This window comes from Hyperoodon ampullatus (genome assembly GCF_949752795.1).
Source record: "Hyperoodon ampullatus genome assembly, chromosome: 5".
In the NCBI taxonomy this organism is placed as follows: domain Eukaryota; kingdom Metazoa; phylum Chordata; class Mammalia; order Artiodactyla; family Ziphiidae; genus Hyperoodon; species Hyperoodon ampullatus.
In genome coordinates, this window is record NC_136918.1 from 26957429 (window position 1) to 26982628 (window position 25200).

The window sequence follows — 25200 nt, forward strand, 5'->3', positions numbered from 1 at the left end:
AACCATTCATCTGTCCGTGGGCATTTAGGTTGCTTCCATGACCTGGTTATTGTAAATAGTGCTGCAATGAACATTGGGGTGCATGTGTCTTTTTGAATTATGGTTTTCTCTCGATATATGCCCAGTAGTGGGATTGCTAGGTCATATGGTAATTCTATTTTTAGTTTTTTAAGGAACGTCCATACTGTTTTCCATGGTGGCTGTATCAATTTACATTCCCACCAACCGTGTAAGAGGGTTCCCTTTTCTCCACACCCTCTCAAGCATTGGTTGTTTGTAGATTTTCTGATGATGCCCATTCTAACTGGTGTGAGGTGATACCTCATTGTAGTTTTGATTTGCATTTCTCTGAGATTGAGCAGCTTTTCATGTGCTTCCTGGCCATCTGTATGTCTTCTTGTGAGAAATGTCTATTTAGGTCTTCTGCCCATTTTTTGATTGGGTTGTTTGTTTTTTTTTACTATTGAGCTGCATGGGCTGTTTGTATATTTTGGAGATTACTCCTTTGTCTGTTGATTCGTTTGCAAATATTTTCTCCCATTCTGAGGGTTGTCTTTTTGTCTTGTTTGTAGTTTCCTTTGCTGTGCAAAAGCTTTTAAGTCTCATTAGGTCCCATTTGTTTATTTTTGTTTTTATTTTCATTACTCTAGGAGGTGGATCAGAAAAGGTCTTCCTGTGATTTATGTCAAAGACTGTTCTTCCTATGCTTTCCTCTAAGAGTTTTATAGTCTCCAGTCTTACATTTAGGTCTTTAATCCATTTTGAGTTTATTTTTGTGTATGGTGTTAGGGAGTGTCCTAATTTCATTCTTTTACATGTAGCTGTCCAGTGTTCCCAGCACCACTGTTGAAGAGACTGTATTTCTCCTTTGTATATCATTGCCTCCTTTGTCACAGATCAGTTGACCATAGGTGCATGGGTTTATCTCTGGGCTTTCTATCCTGTTCCATTGATCTATATTTCTGGTTTTGTGCCAGTACCATATTGTCTTGATTACTATAGCTTTATAATATAGTATGAAGTCATGGAGTCTGATTCCTCCAGCTCCATTTTTTTTCCCTCAAGACTGCTTTGGATATTTGGGGTCTTTTGTGGCTCCATACAAATTTTAAGATTTTTTGTTCTAGTTTTGTAAAACATGCCACTGGTAATATGATAGGGATTCCTTTGAATCTGTAGATTGCTTTGGGTACTATAGTCATTTTCACAATGTTCATTCTTCCAATCCAAGAACACGGTAAATCTCTCCATCTGTTTGTGTCATCTTTGATTTCTTGCATCAGTGTTTTATAGTTTTCTAAGTACAGGTTTTTTAGCTCCTTAGGTAGGTTTATTCTTAGGTATTTTATTCTTTTTGTTGCAATGGTTAATGGGATTGCTTCCTTAGTTTCTATTTCTGATCTTTCATTGTTAGTGTAGAGGAATGCAAGAGATTTCTGTGCATTAATTTTGTATCCTGCAACTTTACCAAATTCATTGATTAGCTCTAGTATTTTCTGGTGGCATCTTTATGGTTAGCTATGTATAGTATCATGTCATCTGCAAACAGTGACAGTTTTACTTCTTCTTTTCCAATTTGTATTCATTTCATTTCTTTTTCTTCTCTGACTGTTGTGGCTAGGACTTCCAAAACTATGTTGAATAATAGTGGTGAGAGTGGACATCCTTGTCTTGTTCCTGATCTTAGAGGAAATGCTTTCAGTTTTTCACCACTGGGAATGATGTTTGTTGTGGGTTTGTCATATATGGCCTTCATTAAGTTGAGGTAGGTTCCCTCTATGCCCACTTTCTGGAGAGTTTTTTTTATCATAAATGGGTTTTAAATTTTGTCAAAAGCTTTTTCTGCATCTATTGAGATTATCATATGGATTTTATTCTTCAATTTGTTAATATGGTGTATCACATTGATTGATTTGCGTATATTGAAGAATCCTTGCATCGCTGGTATAAATTCCACTTGATCTCGGTGTATGATCCTTTTAATTTGTTGTTGGATTCTCTTTGCTAGTATTCTGTTGAGGATTTTTGCATCTGTATTTATCACTGATATTGGTCTGTAATTTTCTTTTTCTGTAGTATCTTTGTCTGATTTTGGTATCAGGGTGATGGTAGTTTCATTGAATCAGTTTGAGAGTGTTCTTCCCTCTGCAATTTTTTGGAAGAGTTTGAGAAGGATGGGTGTTAGCTCTTCTCTAAATGGTTGATAGAATTAACCTGTGAAGCCATCTGGTCCTGGACTTTTGTTTGTTGGAAGATTTTAAATCACAGTTTCAATTTCAGTGCTTGTGATTGGTCTGTTCATATCTTCTATTTCTTCCTGGTTCAGTCTTGGAAGTTTATACCTTTCTAAGAATTTGTCCATTTCTTCCAGGTTGTCCATTTTATTGGCATAGAGTTGCTTTTAGTAGTCTCTTTTGCTGCTTTGTATTTCTGTGGTGTCTGTTGTAACTTCTCCTTTTTCATTTCTAATTTTATTGATTTGAGTCCTCTCCCTCTTTTTCTTGATGAGTCTGGCTAATGGTTTATCAATTTTGTTTATTTTCTCAAACAACCAGCTTTTAGTTTTATTGATTTTGCTATTGTTTTTTTTTTTTTTTCTGTTTCATTTATTTCTGCTCTGATCTTTATGGTTTATTTCCTACTAATAACTTTGGGTTTTGTTTGTTCTTCTTTCTCTAGTTCCTTTAGGTGTAAAGTTAAATTGTTTATTTGAGATTTTTCTTGTTTCTTGAGGTAGACTTATATTGCTATAAACTTCCCTCTTGGAACTGCTTTTTTCTGCACCCATAGGTTTTGGATCATAGTGTCTCACTGTAATTTTTCTCTAGGTATGTTTTGATTTCCTCTTTGCTTTCTTCAGTGATCTCTTGGTTATTTAGTAATGTATTGTTAAGAATCCATGTGTTTGTGTGTTTTACTTTTTTTCCCCATAATTGATTTCTAATCTTATAGTGTTCTGGTTGGAAAAGATGCTTGAAATGATTTCAATTTTCTTAAATTTACTGAGGCTTGATTTGTGACCCAAGATGTGATCTATCCTTGAGAATGTTCCATGTGCACTGGAGAAGAAAGTGTAATCTGCTGTTTTTGGATGGAATGTCCTATAAATATCAATTAAATCTATCTGGTCTATTGTGTCATTTAAAGCTTGTATTTCCTTATTAATTTTCTGTTTGGGTGATCTGTCCATTGGTGTAAGTGAGGTGTTAAAATTCCCCACTATGATTGTGTTACTGTCAATTTCCTCCTTTATATCTGTTAACAGTTGCCTTATGTATTGAGGTGCTCCTATGTTGGGTGCATATATATTTATAATTGTTATATCTTCTTCTTGGGTTGATCCCTTGATCATTATGTAGTGTCTTTCCTTGTCTGTTGTAACATTCTTTATCTTAAAGTCTATTTTATCTGATATGAGTATTGCTTCTCCAGCTTTCTTTTGATTTCCATTTGCATGGGATATCTTTTTCCATCCCCTCACTTTCAGTCTGTATGTGTTCCTAGGTCTGAAGTGGGTCTCTTGTAGACAGCATATATATGGGTCTTATTTTTGCATCTATTCAGCCAGCCTGTTTCTTTTGGTTGGAGCACTTAATCCATTCATGGTTAAGGTAATTATCAATATGTATGTTCCTATGACCATTTTCTTAATTGTTTTGGGGTTTTTTTTTTTTGTAGGTCCTTTTCTTGTCTTGTCTTTCCCACTTAGAGAAGTTTCTTTAGCATTTGTTGTAGAGCTGGTTTGGTGGTGGTGAATTCTCTTAGCTTTTGCTTGTCTGTAAAGCTTTTGATTTCTCCATCAAATCTCAATGAGATCCTTGCAAGGTAGAGTAATCTTGGTTGTAGGTTCTTCCCTTTCATCACTTTAAATTTATCATGCCACTCTCTTCTGTCTTGTAGAGTTTCTGCTGAGAAATCAGCTGTTAACCTTATGGGAATTCCCTTTTATGTTATTAGTCATTTTTCCCTTATTGCTTTCAATAATTTTTCTTTGTCTTTAATTTTTGGCAGTTTGATTACTATGTGTCTCAGTGTTTTTCTCCTTGAGTTTATCCTGCCTGGGACTCTCTGCACTTCCTGGAATTGGGTGGCTATTTCTTTTCCCATGTTTGGGATGTTTTCAACTATAATCTCTTCAAATATTTTCTTGTGTCCTTTCTCTCTCTCTTCTCCTTCTGGAACCCCTATAATGCCAATGTTGTTGCATTTAATGTTGTCCCAGAGGTCTCTTAGGCTGCCTTCATTTCTTTTCATTTCATTTTTCTCTATTCTGTTCAGCAGCAGTGAATTCCATCATTCTGTCTTCCAGGTTACTTATACGTTCTTCTGCCTCAGTTATTCTGCTATTAATTCCTTCTAGTGTAGTTTTCATTTCAGTTATTGTATTGCTCATCTCTGTTTCTTTGTTCTTTAATTCTTCTAGGTGTTTGTTCTTTAATTCTTTTAGGTCTTTATTAAACATTTCTTGCATCTTCTTGATCTTTGCCTCCATTCTTTTTCTGAGGTCATGAATCATCTTCACTACCATTCTTCTGAATTCTTTTTCTGGAAGGTTGCCTATCTCCACTTCATTTAGTTGTTTTTCTGGGAGTTTATCTTGTTCATTCATCTGGTACAAAGTCCTCTGCCTTTCCTTTTGTCTATCTTTCTGTGAATGTGGTTTTCCTTCCACAGCCTGCAGAACTGTAGTTCTCCTTGCTTCTGCTGTCTGCCCTCTGGTCTTTTTGATATTTTGTGATCAGCCTTGGAACTGTTATCGTGTCTATGGGTGTGTTATTTAACTGTGCTGATGTGTTACAATGAGCATATACAGAGGCTCAAAGTCTAGAGGAATTTGGCTCATCTGCCATTTGGACCTAGTTGGTCCTAATCAGTTTATTTCTTGTCCTCAGGCTATCTCATTCATTTAAATGTTGTGTCCTGCCCCCTTCCCTCCTGTTTCACACTCACAAGGTCTTTCCATACAAGTAATATTTCTGTGTCTTTTTAGAAATAACCTAACAGTTACCTCCTCCTGGATACTATTAAGAGTATAACTCTTCAGCTGATCTCTATGGTCATGAAAATACTGGTTCTCTGGTCTATTATATGGATATTCTGAGCGACTTAGCAAACATATTCATTCAGTATTAAGTCTAAGAAAACTGCACTTGACATAGAGCTTACAGATTATACCACTCACTTAGGATTTGGACTTGCTCTGTTTTATCTTGGTCTCTAATTACATGATACCATAGTAGAATATTAAATCTAGAATGTGACCTTAAATTGCACTTTTCAAGGGGGCAGTAGTTTTCCTCTACCCTTCTGGCTGTTTTAAGAATTAAATTGACATGAGACAGATTAATAAGAGAAAATTAAACAAAAGTTAATAGTATGTATACATGGGAGAGACCCAGAAAAATGAGGAACTTGCTAAAATGGCCAAAGCCCTCACCTTAAATATCACCCTCAGCTAAAGACAAAAGAGAATGTTGGGGATAGAGGATGGGGACTTCACAAGGAAAGAAGGAAATTCACACAAAGATGGAAAAGCAAATGTTTGGTAAATAAATGTTTGCTGGGCCATGCAGAGGCAATGAGACACAGAGCAGAATTTTAACAGACTTTGCTAGGTTCCCCCCTGTCTACACACCTGATTCATACTGTAGTTACCTATGGTGATATCTCCCATTCTGGAGCAGGTCCTCCATCTACATTCTTTTACGCAGTTAGGGAGAAGATCAAAGCTTCTCCCTGCGTTTTTTGGGCCTTGATTATTTTCAGCTAAGATAATCTGCATTCCAAAGAGACACATCGTGGTATCGAAAACTTTGCTCTCCTACACAATTCTTTGTGTGCTGTCTTAATTCCCACTGCCATTCACCTTATTTATAAATCAGATTATAAACTACTTTGGGGAAGAATTAGGTTCTATCCATCACTATTTCTCCATTGTCTCTTCCAGGGCTTAGCACTTAGCAGTTGATAAGTATCCGTTGAATTAAGATGATTTCATACTTTCCCAAAATAAGTTTCATTTACCTATTCCAATAAGAAGCAAAAGAACGATTCCAAAGGCAAAATCCTGGAAACTATACTCTCTGTTTTGAAAATCACAAGGTACATTAGCATATTAAATGATCAGCAAAGTGTTGTAGTTAAGAAACCTGTTTAAAACTATTTAACTCAAGGGCTTCCCTTGTGGTGCAGTGGTTGAGAGTCTGCCTGCCGATGCAGGGGACACGGGTTCATGCCCCAGCCTGGGAAGATCCCACATGCCACAGAGCGGCCTGGCCCATGAGCCATGGCTGCTGAGCCTGTACGTTCAGAGACTGTACTCTGCAACAGGAGAGGCCACAACAGTGACAGGCCCGCGTACCAAAAAAAAAAAAAAAAATACTATTTAACTTAAAATTTTACATTCAAGGAACACCTATTAATAACATAATTATAAATATTATTATCCAAATCTGAACAATTTTTGAGAGTGAAATGGAGCACTATTAATAATTATATCAGGAAACAGGCACAAACTGGAATGATACAGGGTAAATCTGGACATGTAATCATTCTACCTATGATGTCATTAGGAAGTGGATAGAAGTGTGGAAATTCCCATAACTACTGTTATATGGATCAAAGTTCAGGAAACAGTGATTGGCCTTAATCCTTCATTTTATTCATAAGAAACATGAGGTCGCAAAGAAGTTAAACCACTTCCCATTGGCAAGTTCTTTGGAACCCAGTTAAGACGCAGAACCATGAATAAAGTCCAGCTCATTAGAAAGCATTTTCCAAATCAGTTCTCATTTATTCAGTTCTTAAATTAAAACAATTAATTATTTGGTTGTATCTTCACAAAGAAGAAAAGAAAATCGAGACTTACATGCTCCTCTTAGAATATCATTTTGTCATGCAGGAAGTACTGATTTTGTATACATGCAAATGTAAATCGGATGTCAGCTGGGGACCTTTTTATCTTTGAAGAGCTAGGCATAAGATCTAGGTCTTGAGCTCTCAATAATTCCATTCCCTAATAGAAGACCAAAGTTCTTCTCCAAATTTTCTGCAAATTCCCATGGGCCTATTTCTCATGGTCTCCTCTGCCTTCTGGGCTCATGGTTTCTCTGTGACATACAACATTAACTTAATCATAAAACTAGGTTCAGTTTTCCCAAAAGAAATACACTTTCACTTGTTCTCAAAATATTTTGAAAAATGTTATGAGGAAAAAGGAAGGATTAACTTCACAGCAAAACAAATGATAGTCACAATCAAGCTACAGCATAAAATATTTGTTGGCTCTCCATCCCATGAATTTTCACTGGATCCCATCTTCTTACCATCTTCTGGTTCTTCACCCTTACCCATCCTCCCTCCTCTTTCCTCTTTCTAGCTTCTCTCCTCCTCTCCTCTGGGTATTTGACCACAGAATTCTTTCCCTTATGCTTTTAGGAAAAATAACTTTCCCTTGCCATAACATTTTGGGATCACTTAATATCCTTAACTGTATATGATACAAGTGTGGGGAGTATGTTGGGGTGGGGAAGGGGTCCTCTATCCCAATCATTCTTCCAATAAAGATAGAATATGTTTTGAAGGGAATCTAAGTGAAAATAATATTTTGTGCCTCATTAAGCAATTATATAGCTCAATTAGAAGGTAACTGCATTTACTCAAAAAGAAAATGATGGCAACTTGGACAAAAGTGGTGGCAGCAAAAGCAGAAGAAAATGGACAAATACAAGAGAGCCTTAGGAGTCAGAGGCCACAGGTATTGGTGGTTGACTGAGTAGGGGAAGACAAAGAGGAAAAATCAAGTACAACCCCTAGTTCTCTGGGCTGGGCAGCTGGAGAGTTGGTGGCCCCATTTATAAAGATTGTGAGCCTTAGGAGGGAGCAGGTTCAGAAGGGAATATGATGAGATTGGCTTTGAAAATGTTGAATATGAAATGCCCATGAACAACCTCTGGGAGATGCCTCCTAGACATCTGGATATGTGAATTAGGCTCTCAGGAGAGTGATAGTGACTAAGGGTACAGGCTTTGGATTCAGAAATACCTGGCTTCAGGACATGGAAGCAACCTAAATGTCCATCAGCAGTGGATTGGATAAAGAAGATGTGGTATCTATATACAATGGAATACTACTCAGCCATAAAAAAGAACAAAATAATGTCATTTGCAGCAACACTGATGGACCTAGAGATTATCATACTGAGTGAAGTAAGTCAGAGAAAGACAAATATCATATGATATCACTTATATGTGTAATCTAAAAAAAAGGTTACAAATGACACTGCTATATTTAAAATGGATAACCAACAAGGACCTACTGTATAGCACAGGGAACTCTGCTCAATGTTTTGTGGCAGCCGGGTTGGGGAGGGAGTTTGTGGGAGAATGAATACATGTATATGTATAGCTGAGTCACTTTGCTGTGCACCTGAAACTATCACAACATTGTTAATTGGTTATACTCCAATATAAAATAAAAAGTATTTTAAAAAGGGGTACAAATGAACTTATTGAAATAGAGTTACAGATGCAGAAAACACCAGGGTGTAAGGGGGAGGAGGGATAAATTGCGAGATTGGTGTGGACATATACACACTACTACATATAAAAAAGATAACTAATAAAGACCTACTGTATAGCACAAAGAACTCTACTCGATACTCTGTAATGGCCTATATGGGAAAAGAATCCATAAAAGAGTGGATATATCTATATGTACAACTGAGTCACTTTGCTGTACAGCAGAAACTAATACAACATTGTAAATCAACTATACACCAATAAATTTTTTTTTAATTTAAAAAAGAGAAATACCTGGCTTCAAGACCTAGCCTTCCCTCTTAATAGGTGTGTAACTTGGGCAAGCTAGTGAAACTCTCCAAGCCTCATTCTCTTCAGCTGTATAATAAGAATTACTATTATATTCCTACATTGTGAAGCTATCTCAGGATACCAGAGATAACATATATGAAGCTCTTAGCTCAATAAAAATAAGTAATTCAAAAGATATATATTCAGCACTTCCTATGTACCAGGCACTGCTCTGAGCACCTGTTTTGCATTTACTCATTTAATCCTCACACCATCCCAACATCCTAGATACTATTATTATCTCCATTTAAAACATGAGGGAACAAATGCAGAGAAGGTACGTAGCTTGTAATGCTTATAAAGCAGGATGTGATAGGTCTGAACCCAAGGAGTCTGGACCTAGAATCTACTTATTCAGCCACTGCCCTGTTCTCTTAATGACATTAGCTAAGATTACTACAATTATAGGTTTGGAAGTCACCAGAACATGATGTGAGAGCATGCGGTCTACTAAATAATGATACTAATCATCGCTAACTTTTACTGAGTGTTTATTCTCTGTAAAACGTTTTATATGGCTATCTCATTTAATTTCAACAGTTCTATGAAGTAGGTACTATTATTTCTCTCATTTTGAAGATGAAGAAACTGGGCCATGAAGAAGTTAAGGAACCTGTCCCATGCCACAGAGATAAAGTAATGGGGTCAGATTCAAAACCAAACAACTTGACGTCCACGTTCTAAAATGAAATATTAGTTTGGCTAAGAAGGATACGTAAAGATGAGAAGGAAACGTAAGATAAAGTTATGAGGAACACATGGTTCCAGTATCCTTTTAAGAAATCTTTTAAAATATAAGCAATCACCTTTCACTCCCTTTTTGCCAAAGCAGACTGGCAAACACGTCTTCTTCTAACCCTTTCCCAGCGCATTACCTGGACCCGACTTAAAGCATCTGGTCATGCTGTCATCACCACACATTCATTTGTCCCACAGTGATGTAAACCCTGCTATGTATGCAGGAACCCCTCACTCACCACTAAATCCTCTCAAGCATCCAGCGCCATCAACAGCCCCTCTTTAAATGTTCACTGAACTAAATTGACAAGGAAGAATTAGGATGATGAAAGGCAGAGAAGAGAACCAGACACAAAGGGGCAGAAGAAGGAGAAAGAAAGAAGGAACACTGAGAAGCAGCAAAAGAAAGCTTCTTGCCCTGCCTTCCCAGCCCGAGCAGGGAAACGTTAGTTGAAGTTAAATTCCTTTCCAGATCATTCTGCCACCAGGCAAGCTCAAGAAATCAGGAAGGTCTTCATACAGGTGACCATGCAGCAGAGTCTGGGAAGAAGGAAAAAGAGTTTCCCCCAGACATGAGAGTGATGAGGCATGGAAATGAGAACATTTCAAGGCACATCTCTATTTCTTGATAAATGGAAGAATAAGGCTAAAGAACTCAGCAAGAATAAACTTGAGTCTCATTCAACGGAGTTTAGGTTTTAGCCTGTACAGTCTCAAACTCAAAAGTATAGGATCCAGGGAGCTAAGATCAATAAAACAGATGTAGGGGACCTGGGTGTCAGATTGGAAAGCACTTGCCTTGTCTATAGAAAGAGGCTCTATTCAGCTTCAGCTTTCTGGTGCTAGACTGGAATGCAGACCCATTGTGGCCAGATCTTCAATTCCCCAAGAGAAACCAAAATCTACATTTTTGTATAAAATAACCTTAGTTGTAAGCAATGACAACCTCCTCACAGACAAAGGAGAATCACTGAATGTTTTTAAGCAGAGAAGTAATAGCATCAGATTTTCATTTTATAAAGACTACATCTGCATCCATAGGGAGGATTAACTGTAAAGACCTACTACTAGCCACCTACTAGTAGTAGCCAGTACTAGCCTACTGCATGCAGTTGGACTAGTGAGCCTCAAGAAGCCTAATCCAGTAATGAAGCTGGAAAAAAGAGTTTATAAATAAGAAATATTTAGGCAGTAGAGGACTCAACTTGTAAACTGAATGGAAGTAGGGAATAAGTGAGAGGTTGATAATTTTTTCTATCTAAAATTGCATGGTAGTGAATGGAAAAGCTAAGTCCACACTTAGACAGGTTAATTGTAAAATTCTTATGAAATATCCAAGAGGTAGTGAGTAACACTACTCAAAATAAAATTGTGAAAATTATGTAGCAACTTGCAAAAGTGATCATGCATTGATGTCAAGTGGGGAAATGACTACAAATATTTATCTGCACCAAGATGACAAAAATATCCAATGATATACAAATTATATGATCATGCAAAGACTGAATGTAATTTTTAAAAATCACAATGGTTTAATTTGTTGAAATGACAGGATTTTACAAGATTTTTCCTTCTTATTTATTTTATTGTGATCTTGTAAAAATCGTTTTGCAGTGAAAATAACAATTAAAAAAAAAAAAAGATAGCCAATAGTCTCTGTGGGAGTTAAGAGGAGACAAGCCTGCCATAAACTAAAGAATTTGGGGAAGGCTTGCTTCCCTAAAACTAAAGAATTTAGGGAAGAATTTAGGGAGAAGGCGAGGCTTGAACAAGGCCTGGAAGGACTGGAAAGTAATTATAACCTAAAGATGAATGTTTTCCCTGATTTTCTAAGAAAAATTGCATTAATTCCAGGAAAAAAACCCACAATTCTAATATATATCGTGGTAAAGGATGAACGAAACCAATTGCAACCTTGAAACTTATCTGGTATGCATTTCAAAATCCACTCTGAATTTTCAAAAGATAAATCCATGGTTTTTGTTCAAGAGATGACTTGATACAATGGAATTTTCAGGAACCTAGAAATCAGAAAACCTGGATGTGGCAAAGATTCACCCATTAACTTGTTGTTACCCCTAAGAATTCATTCTTTCTTCTGGGTTTCCATTTTTCTTTTTTTAAATGGAGATGTTGAATTAGTTGATGCCTTAAGTTTATACCCAATAATAAACTTTTTTTTTTTTTCTGCTAAGAGTACAGAATTTGGATTCTTCACATACAGTTTAAGGCTTATGAAATTATTGACACACCGTGTTTTGTGTTTTCATTTTGTTGTTGATTAAAGAAGTATATTTTTAAGATCATCCATGCCTTCCTAACAAATGAGCTCATCACACGGAAGCAGCCAACCAAAAGAACAGTAGAATGATCTAGTAAAGGCTCAGCCATGGTGTCAGCTCAGGAACAACACAGTGAGGATTTGAGGCTCTGATCCCCAGAAGGCAGTGTATGTGCTACACCAATACTTGACATATCCTTCTATGCTTCCAATAACTCGAAAAGTCCAAGAACAAAGAGGTAGAAATAGAAGTGTCCCCTCTCATCACCATACTCAATAACCCACTTGTGGGATTTGTGCTTCCAGTTACACAACCCTAGGCTCTGTTGGGTTTCAGGTTCCAATTTCCAAAGGAGGAACACTTTTGCCAGGAGACACAATGGTGGTTCCACTGAACTAGAAGCTATTTGAACTCTTCATGACAGTGGCAGTCAAAGAAATCAGTTACTGCTGAGATAATCAACCTCGAGGACCATGAGAAGTTAGGGTTGCTTCTACACGATGTCTACGAATACAGGATATTCATTAAGACATCTCTTAGCATTTCCATACCCAGTAATAACTGTCATTGGCCAATTGAAACAACCACAATCCAATAACATTAAGGCAACATAGGGTGCAGGATCCTCATAATGAAGGTCCAGGTTACCCCACTAGGCAAGCATACCAATAGAAGTATTTGCAGAGGTTGGGGGAAATCTATAATGGATGGTGGAGGAGAAATGATAAATATCAATTAGAGCCTCAGGACCAGCAGCAGAAGCAGGGACTGTGGGTGCTTTTCACTGCCCCTTTTGCCTTACCTCTTACTTCTTCTAGGAAAATGTACCTTGAAGGTGACTCTGTGAGTAATTGGACTTGTACCTCCACTTTCCAGGAGATGCGATGTCCTCTTATTCTAACAACATCATGTTGTTCCCATTGTTTAGTTTGTGAACCAGATATAATTAGAGGGTGTAAATGAATCCCAATGGTGCAAGGGGCAGACTATAAGACATTCTTTTACAACTTTTCAGGCTAGATTGGCTTCACTGATCCTCCAGACCGTTGCCACTACAACCAACCTACTCAGCGCAGACCCATGAATTTTGCTACCTGAGGCCAACTAGCCACACACGATTCTCTGTCTTCTCCGTCCCTTTCTGACTCAGTTTCAGATGAAATGCCACACCAAAGAGCATTTATTTTAGCATCTGAGAAGCCACTGAAGGTGTTGAATGGTGCAAACCAGTTGTTCTGAGGGGCAAATCAGTGGTACCAATTCTGGCCAGTAGAGGCAAGAGATGGGAGAGAGGCAGACAGATAAATTCTCTTTCCTTCCTCACTCCCATGGAATGTTCCAGATCATGATTTCACCATGCAGCCTGCCCAAATGGGTTGACCTGCTCAGTGACCTGCCATCTCCTTCAGTTCCTTGTGAAGTAATAGACAGCATGTGACCTCACATTGCCTCACTCCCTTGTTCTCACCCCAGCTGCCCTGGACTTTTATCTCTCAAATAAAATAGAACTTGGTCCTCGGCTCAGATTCTATTTTCTGGGAACCTAAATTAAATAACTACCCTATCCAGACCCCTTTGAAGTTAGATATGACCACATAACTGAATTCTAGCCACTTAGCCACTAGAATATAAGAAGAAACCACGTATGCTCACTTCTAAACTTGGCACATAAAAATTTGCTCTCTTTCCCTACCAACTAACTAGAAAGGAAAAATCAGAAGAAAAGCCAGGGCCACTTGGAAGCCCGTATAAGACAGAGCCTATGTGAGCCTGAGTTCTCTGAGTGAGAGTGAAGGAGCACGATCTGCTGACTTGTTCACCATCCCATGAACATTCAATGAACTGGAAATAAGCTCCTGTTTGAAGCATATATATTTGAGGTCTATTGCTCATGGCAATCAGCGTACCCTAGTTAATTGACTTATGTTGTCATTAAACCGGTAACTACAATTAGTAAAGTTTAAGGTCCTAAAAAAAGGTATATCACTAAGGCTGTAAGTCACATTTTCCTTTTTTCTTTTTTTTTTTTCACCTGCTTACCTGAAACCACATTTTATTTGGAAATTTGTGTAAATGGAGTAAAACAACAAAGTTATGACACATGTCTCCAAAATTCACAGTTAATAGGTTAAAAGTCTCTCCCACCCAGCTACTCTCTCTTCACATGTCCAGAAAAAAAGCCAAATGATCTGATCCGGCAGATGCCAATCTGCTTGGATATCTTCGTGCTGATTTTACTAACAGCAGCTAGGAAAGGAAGAGAAACTAAGCTAGATGCAATCACTGAAACTATGAGATAAACTAATTGAACTAATGAACTAAGAGATGAAACTAAGAATTGAGCTAATTCTTCATTTCTACTGTCCATGTTACCCACAAATGAGAACAATTTTTCTCTAAAAAGAAGAAAAGTCCCCATGGGAGGAGCACTTTATTTTTTGATATTATAGTAGATGGTGCCCTCTGACCTTAAGAACTCGGGAGGACACTTTGACATATCACCATCCCTCCCCTCCCCCAATCACTGCTCCAGCTCTTCCACAGACAACCCAAATACCCCTGCTCAATTCACTCTCTTTCTCCCTCCTACTACCCACACAATCAGTCCCTAAATGTAAGCCTGTGGGGTAGTGGAAATAGTACAGTGCCTGCCTTTCTCTCCCAGTGCTGTATTCAGTAAGAAAAGAACAGATGCTGGGTCAGTCATGTGCTGCAGATGGATGGGAGCAGCTTAGCAGAGATGCTACTAAAGGAGAGACCCAAACCAACCCAAAGACCATGAGGGGATGGATCAGGAATACCAGATGAAGTCGACATCTGGGGCTTCTTGCTGGGGGCAAAGAAGCAGGTCATAGATCTTGCTAGATCTCAGCCACACTAATGGGACATCTTTTTTTTTTTAATTGAAGTATAGTTGATTTGAAATGTTGTGTTAGCTTCTGTTGTACAGATAAGGGGTTCAGTTATGCATATACATATTCTTTTTCATATTCTTTTCCATTATGGTTAATGACAGGATATTGAATATAGCTTCCTGTGCTTTACAATAGGACCTTGCTATTTATCCATTCTTTACATAATAGTTTGCATTTGATGGAATGAGACATCTGAAATGAAGGGAAAATTTCATATTACCTTTATTTGTTCACTCAGCATAGACTCACTGAGAGCTTACTCTATACCAGGTGCTGTCACTGGAAATGTTGCGGTGGGCAAGATAATTCAATATCTGCTCTAACTGAGCCTGTGGTCTAGTCTAGAAACTCCATACTACACTTTCAACAGGTCAAAGGTGCTGAGAGATTCATTCCCACCTGCTTTCTGCAGAAAAATGAATTACATTACCTTAAACATCACTTATAAAATCCCTAAAAGAGTCCTCTCATGGCTTAAGATATGAATCTTGAGACTTTGAGCTCAGGACCCTGAACTAAAAATCAGGACGCAAGTTCTGAAAAATAGTAATTTCTACCATCTACTTAGGTTCTTTCCTCTCTTAAGATTTTTTCCCATGAGTTAAGTATCGGATCCCCCTTTTCAGCTGAAAAAAATAAAAAGAGCCTGAGAGAGGTTAAATCAAGTCACATACCTCTTCTTTCATTTTTGTTTACTCATTTGTTAGACGTCCATATTTGCACATATTTGTTTGGTATTCACTAAATACTTGGGGGCACATTTATTGAATATCCACATATTTATCAGACATCCAGTAAATTTATTGTTCATCCACTATCCATCAGTGTGTGTGTGTGTTTGTGTGTGTGTGTATATGTACTTTTCTAGGCTGAAAAGAACAATGAACAAAAGAGACCCTCCCCACAAAACCCAAGAAAAAAACACTTGCCCTCATGGTGCTTGCCTCCTAGAATGGAAAATTAAAGGTTAGAAATTCTTAAATGAGTAAAATCAATACTTATTAAATAGTGAAAAGTACAAAGGGAAAAATAAAGCAGGGAAAGAGGGAAGGAAGTGCGAGGTGGGGGGTGTAATTTCAGATAGGGAAGGACTGTTAAGAAAATGACAGGAAAGCAGACAGCTGAGGAGGTGGGGAGTGAGCCATGTAGGTTTCCAGGGGGAAAGCTCTCCATGAGAGGTCACATAACTGCAAAGACTCTGAGTGGGAAGCATGCTGGCCTGTCTGAGTGGCAGCAATGAGGCCAGGGAGTTGGAATCAAATAAGCAAGTGGGTGAATAGCAAGAAAAATGGTCAGAGAAGCAAAAAGATGAAAGATCATGTAAAAACTGGCTTTACACAGTCACTGTAAGAACAATGGCTTTTATCAAATTAGGATGAGAAATCATGAAATGGTGCTGAGGATTGGAAAGACATCATCTCATCTATATCTTAACAGAATCACTCTGGCTGTCTTGCTGAGAATAGATTTTAGAGAGGTAAGTGCAGAGCAGTGAGACCAGGATGATCTTGGAACAATCCAAGTGAGAGAGAGCTCGCGGCTTACCCCAGAGTAGTAATAGCGAAGGTGCTAAGAATGGCCAGCTTCTGCATATATTGAGAAGGTGGCGCCAACAGATTTTCTGACAGATAGATGTGGGTTGTAAGGAAAAAAAAAAAGAGGAAAGTCTGAGATGCCCTGAATACCTGTAGACAGAGCAGTAGGAAGAATGGATTGTCATTTACTGAAATAAGGCGAGACATTGGGACAGAATCCTCAAACTCAGATGCTTGATGACTATAGACTGTAAGCCATGCCTAGTTCCATGTAAATGGTAATTTAAACATATGATTTACAGTTTCACTTTTTTGAAAGAACAGTGAGGACAAAGAAAGTGGAAAGCAAATAGGGAAGGAGTGATAATTCTTTTTAATTAGTAAGAAATTATAACAAGCCTTCATCCACCTAACATTCTGTATTTATTTCTCACTATTTCCCTGAGATAGTGCCTCGTTTCTAGGAATATGCTTGCCTGAGTTTGGGATCCTCCAGAAGCAGAGTCTTCAACAAGAATTTGGGTTCAGGGAGTTTGTAGTGGAGCAATTCTTAGGGAGCAGGAGAAGGGGGTGGTAGAAGAGGGGAACACCAATGCAGAGATGCATTGCTGAGCTGGTTACAACCCTGGGCCACCGAGGCTCAGTCCCATGGTGGGGGGGGGGCGGTCTCTGAGAAACCACATAGAATGCATCTCAGAATTCTCCCTGTGACAATTCTGGGATATTCCCATTGACTGTCAGTTTCCCTTAGCTGCAGGATGCCTCCACAGACATTGACTCCCTAACACTTGTGGACCATCTTTGCTGTACTGAGCAGGTTTTCTAGGCATCAAAGAAATCCTGAGGCCAAAAAAGCAGAGACACATCCTTGTAGACACTTGGGATGGGACCCTGTCTCTGTGTGGAACTGTCTAGCCCCCTTGACCTTACACCAGGTGGGAGGGTGGTGACATGTGGTGCAGGTCATCACAAATGACCACTACACTGGGTTGCATGTTTCCCATCACCTGGCCTGTTCTTTCACCTGCTCACGCTTCACTCATCCTGTTCTCCTTCCACCAAAATTGCACTCACACACACCCTCTCCTTCCTCTCTACCTATAATTGTGACCAACAATCAAAGTCAAGCTGAAATGTCATTTTCTCCAAAAAGCCTAGGACTCCTTCCATTAAAAGAGCCTCTCACTCTTCTTAATGCCTACAGCATGAACACACCTAAATTTGGACCCTTAACTCCAATCAATGCTTTATGGATAGCTAGAGCTTTATGTATGTGGGAAATTTACCTTCCCAAGTAGATCATAAATACTTCAGGGACTTCTCTGGTGGTTCAGTTCTTAAGATTACACACTTCCTACAGACTGCAAGTGAGGAGATGGAAAAAGATATTCCATGCAAATGGAAATCAAAAGAAAGCTGGAGTAGCAATTCTCAAATCAGACAAAATAGACTTAAAAATAAAGACTATTACAAGAGACAAAGAAGGACACTACAAAATGATCAATGGATCAATCCAAGAAGAAGATATAACAATTGTAAATATTTATGCACCCAACATAGGAGCACCTCATTACATAAGGCAAATGCTGACAACCATAAAAGGGGAAATTGACAGTAACACAATCATAGTAGGGGACTTTACCACCCCACTTTCACCAATAGACAGATCATCCAAAATGAAAATAAATAAGAAAACACAAGCTTCAAATGATACATTAAACAAGATGGACTTGATTGATATTTACAGGACATTCCATCCAAAAACAAAAAATACACATTTTTCTCAAGTGCTCATGGAACATTCTTCAGGATAGATCATATCTTGGGTCACAAATCAAGCCTTGGTAAATTTAAGAAAATTGAAATCATATCAAGTATATTTTCTGACCACAATGCTATGAGATTAGATATAAATTACAGGAAAAAACCTGTAAGAAACACAAACACATGAAGGCTAAACAACATACTATATAATAACCAAAAGATCACTGAAGAAATCAAAGAGGAAATCAAACAATACCTAGAAACAAATGACAATGAAAATATGACAACCCAAAACCTATGGGATGCAGCAAAAGCAGTTCTAAGAGGGAAGTTTATAGCAATACAATCCTACCTTAAGAAACAAGAAACATCTCAAATAAACAACCTAACGCTACACCTAAAGCAATTAGAGAGAGAAGAACAAAAATCCCCAAAGTTAGCAGAAGGAAAGAAATCATAAAGATCACATGAGAAATAAATGAAAAATAAAAAAAGAAAGAAAGAAACAATAGCAAAGATCAATAACACTAAAAGCTGGTTCTTTGAGAAGATAAACAAAATTGATAAATCATTAGCCAGACTCACCAAGAAAAAAAGGGAGAAGATTCAAATCAATAGAATTAGAAATAAGACAAGAGAAGTAACAACAGACACTGCAGAAATACAAAGGATCTTGAGAGATTACTACAAGCAACTGTATGCCAATAAAATGGACAACCTGGAAGAAATGGACAAATTCTTAGAAATGCACAACGTTCCGAGATTGAACCAGGAAGAAACAGAAGATATGAACAGAACAATCACAAGCACTGAAATTGAAACTGTGATTAAAAATCTTCCAACAAACAAAAGCCCAGGGCCAGATGGCTTCACAGGCGAATTCTATCAAACATTTAGAGAAGAGCTAACACCTATACTTCTCAAAATCTTCCAAAATATAGCAGAGGGAAGAATGCTCCCAAACTCATTCTATGAGGCCACCATCACTCTGATACCAAAACCAGACAAAGATTTCACAAAGAAAGACAACTACAGGCCAATATCACTGATGAACACAGATGCAAAAATCCTCAACAAAATACTAGCAAACAATCCAACAGCACATTGAAAGAATCATACACTACGATCAAGTGTGGTTTATCCCAGGAGTGCAAGGATTCTTCAATATATGCAAATCAATCAACGTGATACACCATATTAACAAATTGAAGGAGAAAAACCATATGATCATCTCAATAGATGCAGGGAAAGCTTTTGACAAAATTTAAAATTCATTTATGATAAAGACCCTGCAGAAAGGAGGCATAGAGGGAATTTTCCTCAACATAATAAAGGCCATATATGACAAACCTACAGCCAGCATCGTCCTCAATGGTGAAAAACTGAAACCATTTCACTAAGATCAGGAACAAAACAAGGTTGCCCACTCTCACCACTCTTATTCAACATAGTTTTGGAAGTTTTAGCCACAGCAATCAGAGAAGAAAAGTAATAAAAGGAATCCAAATTGGAAAAGAAGAAGTAAAGCAGTCACTGTTTGCAGATGACATGATACAATACATAGAGAATCCTAAAGATGCTACCAGAAAACTACTAGAGCTAATCAATGAATTTGGTAAAGTAGCAGGATACAAAGTTAATGCACAGAAATCTCTTGCATTCCTATACACTAATTATGAAAAATCTGAAAGTGAAATAAAGAAAACACTCCCATTTACCATTGCAACAAAAAGAATAAAATACCTAGGAATAAACCTACCTAAGGAGACAAAATACCTGTATACAGAAAATTATAAGACACTGATGAAAGAAATTAGAGATGATACAAATAGATGGAGAGATATACCATGTTCTTGGATTGGAAAAATCAACACTGTGAAAATGCCTCTACTACCCAAAACAATCTACAGATTCAATGAAATCCCTATCAAACTACCACTGGCATTTGTCACAGAACTAGAACAAAAAAAAATCACAATTTGTATGGAAACACAAAAGACCCCGAATAGCCAAAGCAATCTTGAGAACAAAAAACGGAGCTGGAGGAATCAGGCTCCCTGACTTCAGACTATACTACAAAGTTAAAATAATCAAGACAGTATGGTACTGGCACAGAAACAGAAATACAGATCAATGGAACAGGATAGAAAGACCAGAGATAAACCCACACACATATGGTCACCGTATATTTGATAAAGGAGGCAAGAATATACAGTGGAGAAAAGAGAGCCTGTTCAATAAGTGGTGCTGGGAAAACTGGACAGCTACATGGAAAAGAATGAAATTAGAACACTCCCTAACACCATACACAAAAATAAACTCAAAATGGATTAAGGACGTAAATGTAAGGCCAGACACCATCAAACTCTTAGAGGAAATCATAGGCAGAACACTCTATGACATAAATCACAGCAAGATCTTTTTTGACCCACATCCTAGAGAAATGGAAATAAAAATAAAAATAAACAAATGGGGCCTAATGAAACTTAAAATCTTTTCCACAGCAAAGGAAACCATAAACAAGATGAAAAGAAAACCCTCAGAATGGGAGAAAATATTTGCAAATGAAGCAACTGACAAAGGATTAATCTTCAAAATTTACAAGCAGCTAATGCAGCTCAACATTAAAAAAACAAACAGCTCAGTCCAAAAATGGGCAGAAGACCTAAGTAGACATTTCTCCAAAGAAGATATACAGATTGCCAATAGACACATGGAAGAATGCTCAACATCATTAATCATTAGAGAAATGCAAATCAAAACTACAATGAGATATTGCTTCACACCAGTCAGAATAACCGTCATCAAAAAATCTACAAATAATAAATGCTGGAGAGGGTGTGGAGAAAAGGAAACCCTCTTGCACTGTTGTTGGGAATGTAAATTGATACAGCCACTATGAAGAACAGTATGGACGTTCCTTAAAAAACTAAAAATAGAACTACCATACGACCAAGCAATCCCACTACTGGGCATATACCCTAAGAATACCATAATTCAAAAAGAGTCATGTACCAAAATGTTCATTGCGACTCTATTTACAATAGCCAGGACATGGAAGCAACCAAATTGTCCATCAACAGATGAATGGATAAAGAAGATGTGGCACATATATACAATGGAATATTACTCAGCCATAAAAAGGAATGAAACTGAGTTATTTGTAGTGAGGTAGACAGACCTAGAGTCTGTCATACAGAGTGAAGTAAGTCAGAAAGAGAAAAACAAATACCATATGCTAACACATATGTATGGAATCTAAAAAAATAATAATAATGCTCATGAAGAACCTAGGGGTAAGATGGGAATAAAGATGAAGACTTACTAGAGAATGGACTTGAGGATACAGGGAGGTGGAAGGTTAAGATGGGACAAAGTAAGAGATTGGCATGGACATATATACACTACCAAACTTAAAATAGATAGCTAGTGGGAAGAAGCCACATAGCACAGGGAGATAATCTCGGTGCTTTTTGACCACCTAGAGGGGTGGGATATGGAGCGTGGGAGGGAGGGCGATGCAAGAGGGAAGAGATATGGGGACATATGTATATGTTTAACTGATTCACTTTGTTATAAAGCAGAAACTAACACACCATTGTAAAGCAATTATACTCCAATAAAGATGTTAAAAAATAAAAAATATTACAAGAGACAAAGAAGGACACTACATAGTGATCAAGGAATCAATCCAAGAAGAAGAAGATATAACAATTGTAAATATTTATGCACCCAACATAGGAGCACCTCAATACATAAGGCAAATACTAACAGCCATAAAAGGGGAAATCGACAGTAACACAATCATAGTAGTGGACTTTAACACCCCACTTTCACCAATGGACAGATCATCCAAAATGAAACTAAATGAGGAAACACAAGCTTTAAATGACACATTAAACAAGGTGGACTTAATTGATATTTATAGGACATTCCATCCAAAAACATCAGAATACACTTTCTTCTCAAGTGTTCATGAAACATTCTCCAAGATACACCATATCTTGGGTCACAAATCAAGCCTTGATAATTTTAAGAAAATTGAAATTGTATTGAGTATCTTTTCTGACCACAACGCTATGAGACTAGATATCAATTACAGGAAAAAAAAACTGTAAAAAATGCAAACACACGGAGGCTATACAATACACTACTAAATAACCAAGAGATCACTGAAGAAATCATAGAGGAAATCAAAAAATACCTAGAAACAACTGACCGTGAAAAAATTACATGCTTCCACTGTAGGGGGCACAGGTTCGATCCCTGGTCAGGGAACTAAGATCTCACATGCCTCATGGCACAAGAAAAAAAGAAAAAAATGGTGCTTGAGGGCCAGAATTCCTTGTATCCACTCTGTTGATTAATCCTACTCCATACAGGTGGTTTTGACCTCCTCTGGCAGCAAAGAAGGACAAAGAGAGCAACCAGGTAGTTGGTTGCCATCAACGCTACCATCTCAAATTAACTTGGAAAGTCACTAGGTGATTGAGCTTCTTTTTTTTTTTTTTTTAAGAGGATGGTTAGCATTTTTCAGCAATAAATGGTTTTTTTTTCATTTTTATTGGAGTATAGTTTGCTTACAATGTTGTATTAATTTCAGGTGTACAGCAGTGACTCAGTTACACATATACATATATCCACCTGTTTTTTAGATCTTTTCCCGTAAAGGCCATTATGGAGTACTGAGTAGAGTCCCTGTGCTGTGCAGTAGGTCCTTATTAGTTACCTATTTTATATATAGTAGTGTGTATATGTGAATGAGCATCTTTTATTCCCCCCAAAATGAAAGGCAGAACAGGCAGTTCCATGGGTATCTATAAACACTTGGCGCATTTACACTGCTTGAATGTCTGTAAGAACTCTCAAGCTCAGGGTTTTTTTTTTTTAATGAACACTTTTAACATAGCAGGGAGGAGTGAGACTTGAAATAGTGCTAGATTGGTTTCAGATTGAATACATCTCTCTCCTATTTAAAATATCAGGTGTGGGCTAGATGAAGGCAAGGGCCAGGAAACTTCATTCTTTGTAGGTATTTTGCAAATGGAAGATTCTCTTGCACAGAGAGAATGGGTAAAAATGGCTGGTACTTCTCCCAGAAAAACAACGGCTTCAGGCATAACTGGGAATAATAGTATGTACCCCCAATAGAGGAGTGGGATGAGGTGGAAGTGAGGGAGCTGGTCCCTTGAGCATATTAAAAGCAACCCTGGATGTGATTATAGCTTGGTGGTTATATTATTTTTAATATCCTTATCCATTAGAGATGCATACTGATGTACTGATGAGTGAAGCAGTATGAGTCTAGAATTTGCTCTAAAATATGTCAATAAAAAGGGACCCCAAAACATTGATTTTGTTAAAACTAGGTATGTGTGTAAAATGTCTCTATTTTGCGTGTTTGGAAATTTTCATCATGAAATGTTTTTTAAAAGAGCCACATGCTGGGTCAGAAAGTTGCATACAGCTGAGGTACCAAGCTGTGAGCCTCTGACTGTAGCAGCTGCTACAGCAGCAATAAATAGAAAATTCATGAACCTTTATGGCTCATCATCACTGAGGCATTGCTGCATGGAGTGGGAAGATTCTTCATATTGCAGGAGGAGGGTCCTGGCGTGGTGAAAAATAGGATTGCAGCCTTTGTTCTCTGCACAAACTTCCCCCAGATGCCACCCCTTGCCTCCCTCTCGATATAGTTGACAGAGTATCAGAGCCATTGAAATTCTTGCCATCACCATCCCTACAGCTTCAATACCCTACTGGCCACAACATGAATTCTCTCGCTGCCCGATTCATGTTCATCCAATTCTACTATTTCAGTACATTTCATGTCTATCCAAAAACACGTGCACATCTAATATGGTACATTTTGCATCCATATCGCTTAACAGTGTTTTCCCATAATCTCATGTATATCTCCCCTATCCAGTAATCTCTCCCCTCCCACCAGCTGTTGTTTGTCTTTCTACATTTACTTTCCCCTACAAAATAAACCCACATCTGCACTGGCCCAAAGTCTTCTCTCCAACCAGTGACTTCCTCAACTTTCCACCCTGACAGGAAACCTAGCCCAGTGCTAGGCTGACTCCTAGTAAACAGTCCTCAGTTTTACTTATTGAGCTGCTAATTAAATACGGGGATTTAAGCATGAAAACTTCATTCATCCAACAGACAATTGTTAAGCACTTATTATGTGCAATATCCTAGATCTACAAAAATAAATAAATTAGGTACCAACCTTAAAGAAGGTCAAAATCTTGTAGGGGAGATAAGTGCATACACAACTACAATATGTTGTAAAAAATTGTAGATAGATGTGTATTATTAGATAAAGTGGCAACATCAATGAATATACTTGATTTGACCTTTTGGAGTTAGGAAGTGGAGCTATGAGGAGGGGGCTTCCAAAGTTGAGAAAACACTTGATTTTGCCTCTGCATGTGGTGGAGTAGCAGTTTGTCAAGGACGTATAAAAACTGGAGATAGAGGGCTTCCCTGGTGGCGCAGTGGTTGAGAGTCCGCCTGCCGATGCAGGGGACGCGGGCTCGTGCCCTGGTCAGGGAAGATCCCACATGCCGCGGAGCGGATGGGCCGGTGAGCCATGGCCGCTGAGCCTGCACGTTTGGAGCCTGTGCTCCGCAACGGGAAAGGCCACAACAGTGAGAGGCCCGCGTACCGCAAAAAAAAATGGAGATAGAAATTATAAACACTCTGCATGAAGCTAGAACTAATAAAGGGAAGTCATGAGAGAGAAGGTTGGAGGAATAGAATATGAAGGTTCTTCATGCTACAAACTTTGAGGTTTATTCCACAGAAATTAGAAAGTCACAGAAAGCTTTTAATCAGGGCTGTCAAATAATATTTGCAGTTTGGAAATTTTTCCGTGTAGTAAGGGATGACTTTGAAGGCTTGGGGTGAGTTAACAAATGCAGAGCAATGCAGGTAACGTCAGCAGTTACAGGATGATTGTAATTGTGCCCAAGAGAGATGATATGAACCTGAATACGGGCAGTGGCAGCAAAGGTAGATCAGACTAGCCCATTAATGTATTCATCCACCTGATTTAAACTTTTATTCCCCACCTCCCAAAAGAGTA